The sequence below is a fragment of the Dermacentor variabilis genome, chromosome 2, assembly GCF_050947875.1.
Source record: "Dermacentor variabilis isolate Ectoservices chromosome 2, ASM5094787v1, whole genome shotgun sequence".
Lineage (NCBI taxonomy): Eukaryota > Metazoa > Arthropoda > Arachnida > Ixodida > Ixodidae > Dermacentor > Dermacentor variabilis.
Window position 1 is genome coordinate 274,029,129 of NC_134569.1, and position 4,928 is coordinate 274,034,056.

At 45.0% G+C, this 4,928-nt stretch overlaps 1 long non-coding RNA gene across 1 annotated transcript; it reads right to left on the reverse strand.

Moving 5' to 3' along the window:
* Window positions 1–2,303: 2,303 nt before the first annotated feature.
* On the reverse strand, window positions 2,304–4,504 carry LOC142571276 (uncharacterized). Its single transcript, XR_012825833.1, has 3 exons — window positions 4,301–4,504; window positions 4,068–4,155; window positions 2,304–3,232 (listed from the first exon to the last, which is right to left on the reverse strand). It is a non-coding gene; the product is annotated as an uncharacterized LOC142571276 (long non-coding RNA).
* Between the last annotated feature and the right edge of the window lie 424 nt (window positions 4,505–4,928).

Sequence of the window (4,928 nt, forward strand, 5' to 3'; positions counted from 1 at the left end):
TATATCGCGCCTCGAGTGTTATGCCACGCGTCTCAGTTCCAGAAAAGTCTTTATTGCGACCCTCATAAGCACCAGGAAACTGCCTGTGAAAAGAAAGGCGATGCAACCCTTTACTACCGCTGCAGCGAGAGCGCGCAGCGATATATCACGCCCCGAGTATTATGCGACGCGTCTCAGTTTCAGAAAAGTCTTCACTGCGACCCTCGTAAGCCCCAGGAAACTGCCTGTGCAAAGAAAGGCGTTGCAACCCTTTTCTACCGTTGCAGTGAGAGCGCGCATCAACGAAAACGCCCAAAGTGTTACGCGACGCATTTCAGTTTCAGAAAAGTCTTTACTGCGAACCTCGGAAGCCCCAGGAGACTGCCTGTGCAATAAAAGGTGATGCTACCCTTTTCTACCACTGCAGCGAGAGTGCGCAGCGATATATCGCGCCCCGAGTGTTATGCGACGCGTCTCAGTTTCAGAAAAGTCTTCACTGCGACCCTCTTAAGCCCCAGGAAATTGCCTGTGCAAAGAAAGGCGATGCAACCCTTTTCTACCGCGGCAGCGAGAGCGCGCATCAATAAAAAGCGCCCCGAGTGTTTTGCGACGCGTCTCAGTTTCAGAAAAGTCTTTACTGCGACCCTCGTAAGCCCCAGGAAAGTGCCTGCGCAAAGAAAGGCGATGCAACCCTTTACTACCGCGGCAGCGAGAGCGCGCATCAATAAAAAGCGCCCCGAGTGTTAATATGCGACACGTCTAAGTTTCAGAAAAGTCTTCACTGCGACCCTCTTAAGCCCCAGGAGACTGCCTATGCAAAGAAAGGCGAAGCAACCCGTTTCTAATGCTGCAGCGAGAGCGCGCATCAATAAAAAGCGCCCCGAGTGTTATGCGACGCGTCTAAGCTTCAGAAAAGTCTTCATGGCGACCCTTGCAAGCCCCAGGCGACTGCCTCTGCAAAGAAAGGCAATGCAACCCTTTTCTACCGCTGCATCAAGAGCGCGCATCAATAAAAAGCGCCCCGACTGTTATGCGACGCGTCTAAGCTTCAGAAAAGTCTTTATTGCGACCCTCGTAAGCCCCAGGAAACTGCCTGTACAAAGAAAGGCGATGCAACCCTTTTCTACCGTTGCAGTGTGAGCGCGCAGCAACAAAAACGCCCCGAGTGTTATGCGACGCATTTCAGTTTCAGAAAAGTCTTTTTTGCGAGCAGCGTAAGCTCCAGGAGACTGTCTGTACAAAGAAAGGCGAAGCAACCCTATTCTACCATTGCAGCGAGAGCGGGCATCAACAAAAACGCCCCGATTGTTATGCTACTCATTTAAGTTTCAGAAAAGTCTTTACTGCGAACCTCGGAAGTTGCAGGAGACTGCCTGTGCAATGGTACGCGATACAACCCTTTTTTACCGCTGCAGCGAGAGCGCACAGCGATATATCGCGCCCCGAGTGTTATGCGACGCGTCTCACTTTCAGAAAAGTCTTCACTGCGAACCTCGTAAACACCAGGAAACTGCCTGTGCTAAGAAAGGCGGCGCAACTGTTTTCTGGCGCTGCAGTTACAGCGCGCAGCGATATATCGCGCCCCGAGTGTTATGCCATGTGTCTCAGTTCCAGAAAAGTCTTTATTGCGGCCCTCATAAGCCCCAGGAAACTGCCTGTAAAAAGAAAGGCGATGCAACCCTTTTCTACAGCGGCAGCGAGAGCGCATAGCGATATATCGCGCCCCGAGTGTTATGCGACGCGTCTAAGCTTCAGAAAAGTCTTCACTGCGACCCTTGTAAGCCCCAGGAAACATCCTGTGCAAAGAAAGGCGATGCAACCCTTTTCTACCATGGCAGCGAGAGCGCGCATAAATAAAAAGCGCCCCGAGTGTTATGCGACACGTCCAAGTTTAAGAAAAGTCTTCACTGCGAACATCATAAGGCCCAGGAAACTGCCTGTGCAAAGAATGGCGATGCAACCCTTTTCTACCGCGGATGCGAGAGCGCGCCTCAATAAAAAGCGCGCCGAGTGTTATGCGACACGTCTAAGTTTCAGAAAAGTCTTCACTGCGACCCTCGTAAGCGCCAGGAAACTGCCTGTGCAAAGAAAGGCGATGCAACCCTTTTAACCGCTGTAGCGAGAGCACGCAGCAATATATCGCGCTCCGAGTGTTATGCCATGCGTCTCAGCTTCAGAAAAGTCTTTACTGCGAACCTCGGAAGCCCCAGGAGTCTGCCTGTGCAATAAAAGGTGATGCTACCCTTTTCTACCGCTGCATGCATTCCCTTATAAAGATTTCTAGCAACATTTTTTAGACAGTCTATAGACTTTTGTTACTAGAACCTACCAACAGTCAATTGAAATCCTACCAGCTGTCTTTATACATCCTAACAACGCTCTAGTAACACCCTAGAAACAATTGGCCACCAACTTTCAATAGAAACATGTTCATAGGATGTCTTTACACTTTCTACCAATTTCCTATGAACATTTGTCTTTATACACCCTAGTAACATTCTTTCAAAAGAGAAATGTTCACATATTTTCTGTTAGCTTCCTACCAACACCCTATTAACAAGCTTTCTTTATACACCGTATTAACATTCTTTCAAAAGAAAAATGTTCATATATTTTCTGTTGACTTCCTACCAATCCCCTATTAACAAGCTTTCTTTATACACCGTATTAACATTCTTTCAAAAGAAAAATGTTCATATATTTTCTGTTGACTTTCTACCAATCCCCTATTAACATTTGTCTTTATACACCCTAGTAACATCCTATCAAGAATTGGATCCTATCAAGAATTGGCTACCGTACTTCAACTGAAGCATGTTCATAGATGGTCTGTAAACATTCTACTAACCGTCAACCAACAGAAGTCTTTAGGCTCTTTAGTAACACTCTGGCAAAATTTTACTTACATGTGCTTATGTACTTGCTATTGACGTCTTACTATTCCCCTAGTAACATTTGTCCCACATACGACCTAGTAGCATAGTGTAAACATTTGTCAGTATGTGTGAACATGTTGGTAAACGGCAGTATGCAACCTAGAAGGTGCACGAAAATGGAAAACAAATGCAAGTTTGCACTGAAAGAAGTTTATTCACACGAAAATATTTACACAGAATTGTGAGAGAAGTAGTAGAGAAATGAACAAAAATGAATAATGACTTAGTTGATTACGGCATGGCAGCTGTCGCATAATCTCTAGCAAGCATCGATTATGCAAGCTGATGTCTCAGAATGCTTGCAGAATGAACCAACCCTGCACAGAAACAAGATGGTCAGTGTTAACATCATGTTCAGGTTAGCATATCACATACATAGAACAGCTTTTTAAGGTTCACATGAATGCTAAAATTGTGACCGTCATCCCTGTTTACTTGCAGAGGAGATGGCAATGATGGGGCACATTATTCAATGCATATCCTTTGCTGCGTTGTATTTACTACTTGTTATTAAAATTAGGAAAGTGCACAAAATGGGTTTCTCTACCAATTACCTGCATAAATGAGTTACTCACTAAAAGTTAATTACATGGTTTATTCATGGTGAAATTTGTAGCACGCACAATAGACACGGACGCAAAGAAGGTGGACACGCGAGCGCTTACTCAAAGCTGGTTATTTTTGGAAGGAATGAACGTAACAGCGCCAGCTAGCTGCACCGAGCATGTGCAAAACGTGTCATCCATTTTTATATAAACAGATGACAGAGCTTGAAGCAGTATTCAAGAATACAAATGCTTTGTCAGTGATAGCAACCAATGGCTGACTGATGCATTTTTAAGCACACATTATATGGAACGCTTCTGTAATTTGACGTGTTCGTTTATTTTTACTCGAAAACAAAATATCAGTGTCAAAAAATACCGGTTCACAATGACATAGGTTGCAGTGGTTAAACAGGTGCGAATGATTTCTTTCACATTCGCACTTGTCTATCCAGTGCAACCTATGTCATTGTGAACCGGTTCGCTGAAAAATATATAATTGTGAACCGTGAAGCTATACGCTCAATGTTTTACTGTTTCTCATCCTGTGCACCCAGAGTAGGAAAGAGCAAAGAATGAGTTCATGATCAGACAATATTTACCAGACCTTAGGTCATTGCGAACGCTGTGAAAACGAAGTATTTGTACGCTTCGTGTTTATAGCAACTTCAAGCGAACCCCATGACGCGGGGCAGCTGAAGAAGGTAAGAAAATCGTTCTTAGAACATTTCACGTCGTTACAGTTCGCGCTATAATAACCTGCCAAAATGCGGCATTAGAAACTGAAATAAAATAACATCAAAATAATATGTTTATGAAAAATGATGGAAAAGAACATACCTTTTATTATAATTTGGAGATAGAGAAAACTTCTGCGCATAGCAGTCTTGAGGAACAGCTGTTCGCTATTTGTGCAGTTTAAAACACGGACAGTGCCAGTATTAAATCACTTCACACGACACTGCATCGCAGCTGGCAGAGAAGTTCCAGAAACGCTCACATCACGGAACGAAGAAAGCACCGCGGGCTTCGCAAACACCTTGCTGGTTGGCTTGCATCGATGATTCATGGTTATGTTGCGCTCAGTTTTACACAGACGATATTAAGGAAGGACAGGACGTGGACGGACGTAGCGCGATCTACCAACTGTTTAATACTGTTAAAGAACGCGCGTATATACGAGGAGATATGGCGCGGGGGGGGGGGGGGGGTATAAAAGATATGACAAGTTCGCGAAATGTGATCATAGTTCGGGTCAGGAACGTTCACCAACTAGCCCCCTTCATTGCTTTACTAAATTGCATCGATGAATTAGCCACAACACAGCATAAGCATAAATAGCAGCAAAAATAGCTAGACTGCTGCTACAATACGCCACGAAACACCTACATCGCTCCGACCGTACCATGCCGGCGTCGCAAAGGAACTGATGGCGATTGCGATGGTCTTCCTCTTTGCCTCGACTCGG